The 12,587-nt window shown below is 41.2% G+C and overlaps 1 protein-coding gene across 3 annotated transcripts in view; it reads left to right on the top strand.

Moving 5' to 3' along the window:
- steap3 (STEAP family member 3, metalloreductase) overlaps positions 1 to 12,587 on the top strand; it is a 30,589-nt gene that overhangs the window by 5,862 nt on the left and 12,140 nt on the right. Inside the window, exon 1 of one of the 3 annotated variants that reach the window (XM_080198264.1) lies at positions 8,556 to 8,645. The exons of the other annotated variants lie outside the window; for them this stretch is intronic. The gene's annotated coding sequence lies outside the window, so the exon portion shown is untranslated. Of the gene's footprint in view, positions 1 to 8,555; positions 8,646 to 12,587 lie in introns of those variants that run through there. 3 annotated transcript variants of the gene reach the window in all.

The following is a 12,587-nucleotide window of genomic DNA, read 5'->3' as shown; positions in this document are numbered from 1 at the left end:
GATGCTGCAGTTCTCTTAATGCACACACAAACAAGTTTGAGTCAGAACAGCTTCCCAACACACCAGGCAGAGAGAGAGAGAGGCTCTAGGTACTAACTAGCAACTCAACAACAGAATGTTCACTCCAGGAAGGGCAGGAGACCTCCTACCAGCTAACCAACACAATATCTAATACCAGGGAGAGAGAGAAAGAAAAACTGCCTGAACTTGATAACCAGGGCAGCTGCTGATTCAAAACCAAAACTGAACGTGAGACCTTGGATTCTTCTGGGGAGGATCCAGTTGACTTTGACTTACCAATCAATCTTCCCCCTCACAACGCAGGGTCATAAAAAATCCTAGAATGTATCTGATGCCCAGAGTAAAAATAAACGAAACCCCATTTAAACCATTGAAGCAGCAATAAAAGGACTTATAACCAGACAACCTGGCAACAATGAAACCAAAAGGCCTACTTACAACATTTCTTAAAAGTACACTAGCGTCACTGTAGTGGATCTGTCATGCTGATGGGCCAGGACATACCCAGGGATTTTTTTTTTGAGGAGGGGGAGGTCCTTGCCTCTAAGATACAGTTTATTGAGTATGACTGTGTCAGGCTGTTGCTTGACTAGTCTGTGAGACAGCTCTCCACAAGCTCCCAGATGTTAATTAGAAGAACTTTGCAGGGTTGACAGGGCTAGGTTTGCCATTGTTGTTTCTAGTGCCTATAATATCTAATTTGAAAGACAGCCCTCTGAAAGTACAGTGCTCCTTCAGTGCTGCACTGGAGATAAGGCCTTGATTTCCATGATAGCATTAGAGTGGGACTTGAACCCAGAATCTAGTAATTCAGAGACCAGAATGTTACCAAATAAGCCATGGCTAACAACCTCCAATTGTCTATCTGTTTAACGAGTGTGTCAATACTGAAGCATAGAAACATTACCTGCTTAATCAAGTATATCATTACAGTTTTTTAAAAAAAATACTTTATTCACAAGAAATTAATATTTTGAAATGGTATTTTATCTTGTGATGGTGCATTAACCAATATTATTTCATGACTCATTGAAGACCTGAGTGAATTTTAATTCTTTCCCAGACTAGGCTAGAAACATGTCCTTGGTCATTGCAGCGAAATCAAGACACCCAGAAAATTGGGAATTCTATTATAGCGTTGACAAAATACTTTTCTGAATTCCATTCAGAGAGATGTGTCAGATTGTGAAATCACTGGTGTATCTAAGGAGATAGGGATCAAAATTTAAAGTTTGAAAGTTTAGTTACTCATTATTGTCACAGGTAGGCTTACATTAACACTGCAATGAAGTTACTGTGAAATCCTCTAGCCACCACACTCCAGTGCCTGTTAGGGTACACTGAGAGAGAATTTAGCATGGCCAGTGCACCTAATCAGCACATTTTTTGGATTGTAGGAGCAAACCAGAGCACCCTGTGAAACCCACGCAGACAAGGGGAGAACGTGCCTCCGCACAGATAGTGATCCAAGTTGGGAATTGAACCCGGGTCTCTGGCACTGTGAGGTAGCAGTGCTGACCACTGTACCACTGTGCTACCTTGATCATTCAGGTGCTGTAATATTTTAGGCATCATATCTGCATTGGCCAGTATTTTACATAAGATTCTACTTCTGAGCGAAGCATGTGATACATGGTTTCTTTTGTATTCCCCGTATATCGATTGGTGCTCTTTATTTGTCCCCTTCTTTAAATGTTGCTGCTCTAACCTGGGAGTTTTTTCTTTAAATATTATTTTATATTTGTAGTGCTAACTAGTTTCCCCACTGAGATAACATGGTGTGAATTAATTTGATCATGCAGACCTGCTCATATTAAATATAATAGACCAGATTTTGCTGCAGGGGGACATCTTGCTCCCTGCCCCATTAGTGCATGATTTTACAAAAGATTACTCCAGAATTGCTGTGGTGTCTGATAAAAATATATTGAAGGCAATAGGGTGTCTGGGACCTTGCAAACCGCAGAAGAAATCGAGCAGAGGGAGGATTGAGGAGCAAGGTGAATTGGAGTGGGGAAAGTTTTATATATCTCAGTAACGGTGACCGCTAAACTAAAATTGTCGTTAAAACCCATCTGAATCATTGATATGCTTTAGGGAAGGAAACTCATCGTCCATATCTGGTCTGACCTACATGTGACTCGAGAATCACAGTGATGTGTGCTTATTCTTAATCGCCCTCTGCACTCAGTTCAAGGGCAATTAGGGATAGGCAACAGATATTGGTCTCCCCAGTGACATTTGCATCTGTAAAGGAATAAAGAAAAAAAATGGTCCTTGCCAAATTTCTGCAATTCATCTTGGATATTTACAATATTTATGGTGCTAAATAACTGTAAAATTGTTATTTTAATCAACAGTAATTTTATATTCCATTTATGTTAAAAAGTTGCACTGGTTTCAATCATATTATTGCCTTTGGAACTGTTAGAAGCAGTGTTTGGGTTAACACTATCAGAGATAATTACCATCAAAGTTGATGGGTATCAGCTACCCTCCAATACTCCCAATGTACTGCAAGCCATGCAATTGTTCTTCACTTGTTGAAATTTTCAGCAACTTGGTGAACCTTTGCTATATCTGCCTCATGACTGCAGCTTCATCTCCAAATAGTGCAAAAGTATTCATGCTAATCTTAAAAATGTTTAGTGATTTGCAGTACCTGAGTAGAGGTACAAATAGTATGTTGATATTGAATAACTCTTGGATCCTTGGAATCAATAGAGTTTGAAATAAAAATAGTTTGCATAATCCAGTGTACAAATGTTATATACAGCGTATTTATTTATGGTCATAATTCCTTGGATAGAAGTTCTAAACTGTCCCCAGTGTTCTAGAGAGGGAATTGAGCAGAAGATGAGTTCTGCAGCAGTGGAAAAGTTATTTTGGGGTATTTTCTTGCGGCAGGTTACTAAAGCTAACAATGACAGAAGGCAAGTCACAGACCACTTGCCTCAATTGATGCTTTAAGGTTGAGACAAATAGTCTAAGTGGAAGAAAATATTAAAGAATAATGTAACTTCAAATAATTCAAATGTGTGATTTTTGGAAATTCTGTAAATTATGTAGGGATTACTTGAGCTTGTGTAGTGAGGCCAGCATGGACACAAAGGGCTAAATGTCATTTTGAGTTATAATTGTTCAATTCTAGAATTCTGTCAATTGATAAATAAGGGGCATATCATAGTTATTCGATTCTCAGCAAATGAAAGATCTTAAAATGACTGAAGTTAATATATTTAGCATTCTCATTTAGATTTCTTCCTGCCACTTAAATCATTTAAAATAGTGAAGGAAGGAATTTCAAGGAAAGTCGTTAAGTTAGACAGTTTAGTAGTTGTCTGTTGCAAATGATTCAGAGACTTGAGCATGATACTGAAGTGTCAGCCTAGATTAAGAGAATGCTGCATAGTCGGAGGTGCTGGCAAAGCATTAAACCAGAGCGCCAGCTGCTCTTTCAGATGGATGGAAGTCCTGCTGATGTCCAATATATACCTAAACCACAAAAATAGCTTACTGACTGATTGTCTTATTGCTTTTAATGATCATGCTGTGTGCAAGTTGGTTGCCACACTTCCTTATTTCTTAGGCAGTCCCTCAGGATTGCGGATGATTTGCTACCACTCCATTTCAATGGGCATGTCCATTAAGCCCAATTCACAATCTGCAGACTCTGCCACTTGCCATATGCAGAGGAGATGATACTTGAAGGGTTGGGTAGATGAGGTGTTTGGAAGTTTATGCACACTCACGCTTTGCCAGTGTGCCCACAAAGAAGTTTCTCAGTGTATTCAGTGCATTCCCAAATAAACCTTCTTCATTTTAGTCACAAGCCAGGGACTTCCATGGGTTGGTGAGAATGTTTAATCTTTTCAGGTTTGTTTCGAGGACACCCCTAAAACATTTCTGCTGTCCTCTTAAGAGTCTCTTGCTATAACCTACTTCTTAGTAGAACATTTGCTTCAGAAATCTGGGGTGAGATTTTAGGGCCTTGCTCAAGCGAGACCAGAAATTCCTGCCCAAAGTCAACGGAAATTTCTGTTGTCAGATCCTCGCCCGCTCCAATTCCGTGGCAGGCAAGATGGTAGAGTTCTAGTGCTGGTATCAGATGTACAATGACATGTCCCTCCCCGCAAGACTGGTTTAGTGTGATTTAAATCTCGATGTTGAGCAAGTTGGCTTGAGACAGTATATTGTGGTTGGATTGCCTTTTCTTTCCACCAGATTTGGAGGATCATGTGAAGCTGCCGGTGATGTTGCCTCTTAATGCTTTGAGGTACCTGCTGAAGTTACTATGTATCCAAAGCATTTTGAGCACAGGGATCACTGCTACCTTGTAAAACCATGAATTTTATCTCAGGTTTGAGATCCTGATCCTCTTTTTCTCAGTTGGCCAAAGGCTGAGCTGGATAGTCTTGAATGTCGCGATCTGTGTCTATTTTCATCTCAAGAGGAGTTTCCCAAAAAGTGTTTACATTTTCCAAGATTTCTCCATCAATATTAAACAAATGGGAAAGTGCAGTATTGTAGGTGCTGTTTGGAAAAGGACTTTAGTCCTCCAGGTTTTTAGCAAAAGATAGACTAACAGGACTGATGGTGGACAAGTCCCCAGGACCGGATGGAATGCATCCCAGGGTTCTGAAGGAAATGGCAGAGGTGATAGTAGATGCCTTAGTGATTATTTACCAAACTTCGCTGGATTCCAGGGAAGTGCCCGAAGATTGGAAAAGGGCTAATGTTACGCTGCTGTTTAAAAAAGGAAGCAGGCAAAAGGCAGGGAATTATAGGCCAGTTAGTTTAACGTCTGTAGTTGGAAAAATGCTAGAATCTGTCATCAAAGAAGAAATAGCGAGGCACCTAGAAAAGAATGGTTTGATAGAGCAGACGCAGTACAGATTCGTTAAGGGGAAGTCATATTCGACAAATTTATTGGATTTCTATGAGGATGTGACTAGTGCGGTAGACAGAGGGGAACCGGTGGATGTGGTGTTTCTCGATTTTCAAAAGGCGTTTGATAAGGTGCTGCACAAAAGGTTGCTTCAGAAGGTTAGGGGGCATGGAGTTGGGGTAGGGTGTTAGCGTGGATAGAGGATCGGTTGTCTAATAGGAGGCAGAGAGTTGGTATCAATGGGTGCTATTCTGATTGGCAGTTGGTGACTAGTGGAGTGCTGCAGGGATCGGTGCTGGGGCCTCAGCTATTTACCATTTATATAGATGATCTGGAGGAGGGGGCTGAATGTAGGGTAACGAAATTTGCTGATGACACAAAGATGAGTGGAAAAGCAAATTGTGCGGAGGGTGTGGAAAGTCTGCAGAGGGATCTGGATAGGCTGAGTGAGTGAAAGAGGACCTGGCAGTTGGAGTACAATGTTAGCAAGTGTGAGGTTATCCACTTTGGCAGAAATAATAGTAGGAGGGATTACTATTTAACGGGCGAAAAGCTGCAGCATGCTACGGTGCAGAGGGACCTGGGGGTCCTTGTGCATGAGTTGCAAAAACCCAGTCTGCAGGTGCAGCAGGTGATCAAGAAGGCGAATGGAATGCTGGCCTTTATAGCGAGGGGGATAGAATATAAAAGGGAGGTCTTGCTGCAACTGTACAGGCCACTGGTGAGGCCGCAGCTGGAGTACTGTGTGCAGTTTTGGTCGCTGCACTTGCGCAAGGATATTTTGGCCTTGGAGGGAGTGCAGAGGAGGTTCACTAGGCTGATACCGGAGATGAGGGGGTTGGATTATGAAGAGAGACTAAATAGACTGGGTCTGTACTCGTTGGAGTACAGAAGGATGAGGGGGGATCTTATAGAGACGTATAAGATAGTGAAAGGGATGGATAGGGTAGAGGTAGAGAGATTCTTCCCACTCAGAAAGGACAGCAGGACTAGAGGGCACAGCCTCAAGATAAGGGGGGGGGGGGGGAAGCAGTTTAGAACGGAGTTGAGGAGGAACTTCTTCACTCAAAGGGTGGTGAATCTCTGGAATGCTGTGCCCGTTGAAGTGGTGGAGTCTACCTCGCTAAATATATTTAAGACACGGTAGATAGGTTTTTGACAGACGAGGGAATTAAGGGTTATGGGGAGAAAACGGGAAAGTGGAACTGATCCACTTCAGATCAGCCATGATCTTATTGAATGGCAGGGCAGGCTCGAAAGGCTAGATGGCCTACTCCTGCTCCTATTTCTTATGTTCTTAAGGGCTATTTTCTCACAATTCAAAAAAACAGTTGACAATAACTTGGAGCTCAGTTTCTGACTGAGTGCACAAAGTGTTATCTTGTTTACTGCAGGTCAATTACTGAAGTTGAAGTGATCGTGATTTGGGACTGGAAGTAGCATTGCTGGTTGAACAGTTCCCATCAGTTTTATAGATTACCTCCATGCCTGTTGGTAATTTGCTGTTGATAATTTGCAGTATGTATAAGTACATATTTTATATAGTGCTTTCTCAACTTTAGGACAATCCTAAAGTTACAAAAGTTCCATATCAATGCAAGTTATTTGCAAGACCATTTTCAAATAGTAGAGAGAGGAATTTTAAACAATGGAATTAAATTTGTATTTTGATTTTGAAGCCAAAGGATTTAATGTGGCACTGAAATAAAGGCAAAGCAGATGCACTGAGGTGCAACTCGTGCCTTGTATTTCACAGGAAATCTCTGATATTTAAAAAGTAAACAGGGTTCCAGGGTATAATTTAATTGTCGTTGTCTGTAAACCAGCTTTTGTAGTTTACTTTCCAGTGGATTTAGTAGTTTTTTTGACTCATGGCTACAGTTACTGAAAAGACTTCAAAAAGCTTTTTTTTCGCAAATACTAGTCCCAGTTAATGGCATAGTTTTTTGTTGGTCACTGCTCTGTTTGCAGTATATGTTACTAACTTGCTTGAGAGATTTTAGTCTAACATGGACCTGTTGATCACCAGGGGTGACCATGTTGACTATGAAGAGTAAATTGTTTCACTGAGTAAATGTGTTTCCATAGAATCTGGTTTTACCTCAGCCCCAGGACATCATTGCAAGAGTTCCTCAGGGTAGTATTATCCTAGATGCAACCATCTTCAGCTGCTTCATCAATAACCTTCTTTTCATCATAGAGTCGGAAGTGGGATGGTCACTGATGTTTGAATGGTGTTCAAGTTAATTCGCAACTCCTCAGATCATGAAGCAGACTGGCCAGTATGCAGAAAATCCTAGACAGTAATTGGGCTTGATCTGCAAATCCCACCTTAGACGTTCATTCCAAGATCGAAAGGATTTTAAAAACTCATCTGTGGGAAATGGGTTTCACTGTCAGTCCAGCATTTATTGTCCATCCTTAGTTGCCCATTTTCAGAGGGCAGATAAGAGTCAACCACATTGCTTTGTGTCTGGAGTCACATGTAGGCCAGACCAGATAAAGACAGCAGATTTCCTTCCCTAAAGGACATTAGTGAACCAGATGGATTTTTCCAGTAATCGACAATGGTTTCATGGCCATCAATTCTAGATATTTTTTATTGAATTCAAACTCCACCATATGTCCTGGTAGGATTTGAACCTGAATCTCCCGAACATTAGCTGAGCTTTTTGATTAATAGTCTAGTGATAATACCACTAGGCCGCACCTCCCCATAGATGGGCTCTTTCATCTGCAGGCTCCTCTTCAGGTCACACATCAGCCTGAAATCTTTTGCTGTTCATTCACTGCAGCTGGGTCAAAATCTAGGAGCAGATTCCCTAACAGCGTAGTAGGCGTACCCATTCTGCAATGCCGACACTGGTTCAAGAGGACAGCTCACCAACACTTTCTTAATTAGGGTGGGGCAATAAATGCTGGTCTTGTCAGCAATGCCCACATCCCAGGACACCACTTAAAAATATTTAATAATTTCTAGGCTAGCACCAGGCAGTAGTTTTCATGCTGAAATTTTATTATCCAAATAATAATGCTTTTCATGAAGAGAAGCAGTCAACTCTACCTGTGCTTCCATTACCCGTATTGTGTGGTTATCCTTTGTTTTCCATAGCAACCAGGAGTGGCCAACAAAGCATAACATATGGAGGTGGATTTTAAATAGGGAATGGGCAAACCAAACTCAAATGGATAGGTTGGAAAATTAGTAAATAGTATTTTGTGAAGCAGTGAAACTAGGAAAAGGAAATATAAACTAAATGACTTGTTAGGATGGGGCAGCATGGTAGCACAGCGATTAGCACTGTTGCCTCACAGTGTCAAGGACCTGGGTTCAATTCTCGTCTTGAGTCACTGTCTATGCGGAATCTGCAAGTTCTCTCCGTGTCTGTCTCGGTTCCCTCTGGGCGTCCTGGTTTCCTCCCACAGTCCAAAAGATGTGCTGGTTAGATGTATTAGCTATGCTAAATTCTCCCTCAGTGAACCCAAACAGGCGCTGGAGTATGGCGACCACAGGATTTTCACAGTAACTTCATTGCAGTGTTAATGTAAGCCTACTTGTGACACCAATAAATAAACTTGAGGATTGCAACTACAGGACGTAAGCCAGAAGAAGGATGTTGGAGATACTGGTGAATAGATCACTGAAATCAAGAGTGATGGCAGCGTTAAAAAGGTCTCACTAGATTGCACAGAGGACTAGAACGTAAATCTCAGGAGGTGGTGCTGAATCTGTCTGGTATGTACAGCTTTGATCACTGTTACAGATATTCGGTCTGGATGCAGTTTGTGAGAGAATGATTGAACTGATATCTGGTCTAAATTTTGAGGAGAGATTGAAAAGGTTGGGGATGCTTGCTCTGGAGCAGAGAAGGCTTTTAGTGAATATTATTCATGATCCTCCAGAGAATGAATGAATTGAATCCTGAATATGTCTTCACAATTCCTGCAAAATCTGGAACATGTTTAACAATGGTTAAGGCAAGATTCATCTGTATTTCAGATTTGATGATGTTCTGCAGAGCATACAAGGTACCTCACAAGAGGTTATTGCAGAAGGTCAGGGGACATGGAGTTGGGGGTAGGGTGTTAGCGTGGATAGAGGATTGGTTGTCAAATAGGAGGCAGAGAGTGGGGGTCAATGGGTGCTATTCGGATTGGCGGATGGTGACTAGTGGGGTGCCCCAGGGGTCGGTGCTGGGGCCTCAGCTATTTACCATTTATATAGATGATCTGGAGGAGGGAACCGAGTGCAGGGTGTCGAAATTTGCTGATGACACCAAGATTGGGGGAACGGCAAATTGTGCGGAGGGTGTGGAGAGTCTGCAGAAGGATCTAGATAGGCTGGGCGAATGGGCCAGGAAATGGCAAATGGAATTTAATGTTGGCAAGTGTGAGGTGGTCCACTTTGGTAGGAAGAATGGTAGGAAGGACTATTACTTACGTGGCGAAAAACTGCAGCAGGCGACGGTGCAGAGGGACCTCGGGGTCCTTGTGCATGAATCGCAAAAACCCAGCTTGCAGGTGCAGCAGGTGGTCAGGAAGGCGAATGGGATGCTGGCCTTCATAGCGAGGGGGATTGAATATAAAAGTAGGGAGGTCTTGCTGCAGCTGTATAGGGCATTGGTGAGGCCGCAGCTGGAGTACTGTGTGCAGTTTTGGGCGCCGCACCTGCGCAAGGATATTTTGGCCCTGGAGGGAGTGCAGAGGAGGTTTACTAGGCTGATACCGGAGCTGAGGGGATTGAGCTATGAGGAGAGGCTGAATAAACTAGGCTTGTACTCGTTAGAGTTTAGAAGAATGAGGGGAGATCTCATTGAGACGTATAAGATGATGAATGGGATGGATAGGATAGAGGTGGAGAGACTCTTCCCGCTCAAAAAAGACAGTAGGACTAGGGGGCACAGCCTCAAGATAAAGGGGAGGCGGTTTAGAACGGAGTTGAGGAGGAACTTCTTCACTCAAAGGGTGGTGAATCTCTGGAATTCTCTGCCCGTTGAAGTGGTGGAGGCTGCCTCGCTAAATATTTTTAAGAAGCGGGTTGATGGGTTTTTGATAAGAGAAGGGATTAAGGGTTATGGGGAGAGGGCGGGAAAGTGGAACTGAGCCACGACAGATCAGCCATGATCTTATTGAATGGCGGGGCAGGCTCGAAGGGCTAGATGGCCTACTCCTGCTCCTATTTCTTATGTTCTTATGTTCTTATGTTCTTATATTGTGTGTAAAACAGCCACACGATAAAGTTCTTTGGGGAAGTGCCCTTGGCCCAATTATCTTCAATTGCTGCTTCATAAGTTCACAAAAGTGGCTGTTTACTGTTCCACAGTGCTCTGTTCTATGTGCAACTCTTCCAATAATGAAGCAGCTCATAGTAGGACTTGGATAACAATCAAGTTTGTGGTGGAAAGTAATAGATAATAACTATATGCAAGTGCCAGGATTACAAATTATTCAAATAGAAAGCTCACTACCTTCTCGGGGTAACTGAGGTGGGTAATAAATGCTGCACGTCCTCAGAACATCCACAGCATTTTAAACAAATTAAAGATTTACAGCTGAATGTTTGGAACAAGATAGCAGATCAGTCAGAGGTCAGCTACCAGTTTTTCAGATTCTCTCTCCCACACATTCAATGTTGTTTCACTGACTGTTCTTGGTTGGAGTTCATGAGTATTTGCCTTGTAAAAACAAATGATTACAAAGTGAAAAATTAATTATAAACACAAGTCTAAGGTTCAAAAAAAATTGAATTGTCTCCTCGTCTTGCCATTTTACTAATCATTGTGGATTATCAAGGCAGCAGTGTCAGTAAAGGTTGCATTTGGACGCTGGTGTTAAAATGTACTGTCTTGTCCTACTGTACAAATATACTCCAATGTCCTTGTGTATCACTGCCAGTGCGTCGCTGCTAGTGTACGTGTTATTGTGATTGCCTGTTTCAATATTTTGAGATTTAATTTTGAATAGATAATTTTTGAATAAAATGATGTAAAAATGTGAAGGCAAACTTGAACAAATTTATTTTAAGTTGCATCATGTCCACTTTTTTGTATGATTGCAAACATTGTTGAATTCTTAGTGGCATACATTTACACAGGTGTTTTTACAAACAAAACCTGAACATCTATCCATTTATTTCTGTAATGCAGAACTTCTGAGTTTATATCAAACATATCTTCAATCATCAAAACAAAATCAGAAGCACAACACTATTCAAAATCCACAAGGCCTGTAGAACAACTATTTAATAGTTTTACTGGAAGATAATAGAATAACAATATTCAGTAATGGTGCAGTACACGTTATGCAAAACTACACTTTGGTTGCAACAGACTAATAACCCTTATGGGGAGGGGGTCATTTTTCTCATGGTTATCAGAATTTGAAAGAAAATTTGAAATAGAAACCTAAATAGATCTAAAAGGCTGGCAGAATAATTCCAAAACAAAATGTAGACATATGTCAAGCTCATTGTACTTATCCTCGTTCATCACTTTTATCCTTTCATTGCATTTACCAGTGCATTAAACAAACATGTAATCTACATATTAAGTCTACTTGCACTACAGTAGTCTTGTCATTCGTGACTTCTTCACTTGCATATTCACTTCCCATACTCAAGCCTTTGTACACCCAATCATCCACTGCAAACCCAATTGATTGCATAGCCGTGGTTTTAAACATTATAGAAAAGGGACCAATTTTAGAAAATATTTAAAAAAAAGAAAAAGCACCAAAATGATATTAGAAAAACAGGAAATGCCCATGACATAAGGGTGGCATGGTGGCATAGTGGTTAGCTTGCTGCTTTACAGTGCCAGAAACTGGGATTCAATTCTGGCTTGGGTCACTGTCTATGCAGAGTCTGCTTGTTCTTCCCATATCTGTGTTGGTTTCCTCCCGCTGTCTGAAAGACGTGCTGGTTAGGTGCGTTGGTCATGCTAAATTCTCCCTCAGTGTACCCAAATAGGTGACTAGGAAATTTTCACAGTAACATCATTGCAGTGGTAATTTAAGCCTACTTGTGACCCTAATAAATAAACTTATATTTCCTGCGATAGAAAGTGCATGTTGTGCATGGGTCTTAACTGTTGTTTGCACATAGGGGTTCCTTGTAGTTGCATCTGTTGTTTGAACATTTCAACATGTAAATGTACAGTCCTTTAACTATGACAAACTTTATATTGTCCTATAATTGTTGCTTTATTAAATAATTTCTCTGAAATATGTGAAAACTATAGTTTTTAATGCCTTTATAAATGGCAAACATTAGGATGGCCTGAAGTTATCTATTGTTATAGAACACATTCATTGTTCACATTCACTTTTGTGAGGTTGTGCTGAAACGTAAACCCCACAAATGGCAGGACTTTATACAACAACAACTCGTATTTATATAGCATCATTAATGTTGTAAAACATCCCAAGGCATAAGCAAAATATTGCAGCTACTGGAATCTGAAACAAGATCAGTGGATGCTGGAAAAACCCAGCAGGTCTGGCAGCATCTATTATGAGAGAAACTGAGTTAACGTTACAAGTCCTTTGACTCTTTAACTCTTTATCATAACTGAAGGTGGGGGAGAATATATTAGAGCTGTAGGAGATTGAAACAAAAAAGTAGCAACTTTAAGAACAAAAGACAGATAGCCTGGTTGGGTGTGTTTGCATTGAGGCAATA

Source organism: Carcharhinus amblyrhynchos, chromosome 11 (genome assembly GCF_965287045.1).
Source record: "Carcharhinus amblyrhynchos chromosome 11, sCarAmb.v2.hapA, whole genome shotgun sequence".
Classification (NCBI taxonomy): domain Eukaryota; kingdom Metazoa; phylum Chordata; class Chondrichthyes; order Carcharhiniformes; family Carcharhinidae; genus Carcharhinus; species Carcharhinus amblyrhynchos.
The sequence above is the reverse complement of the archived record's forward strand: the minus strand, read 5'-3'. Positions and strand labels throughout refer to the sequence as shown.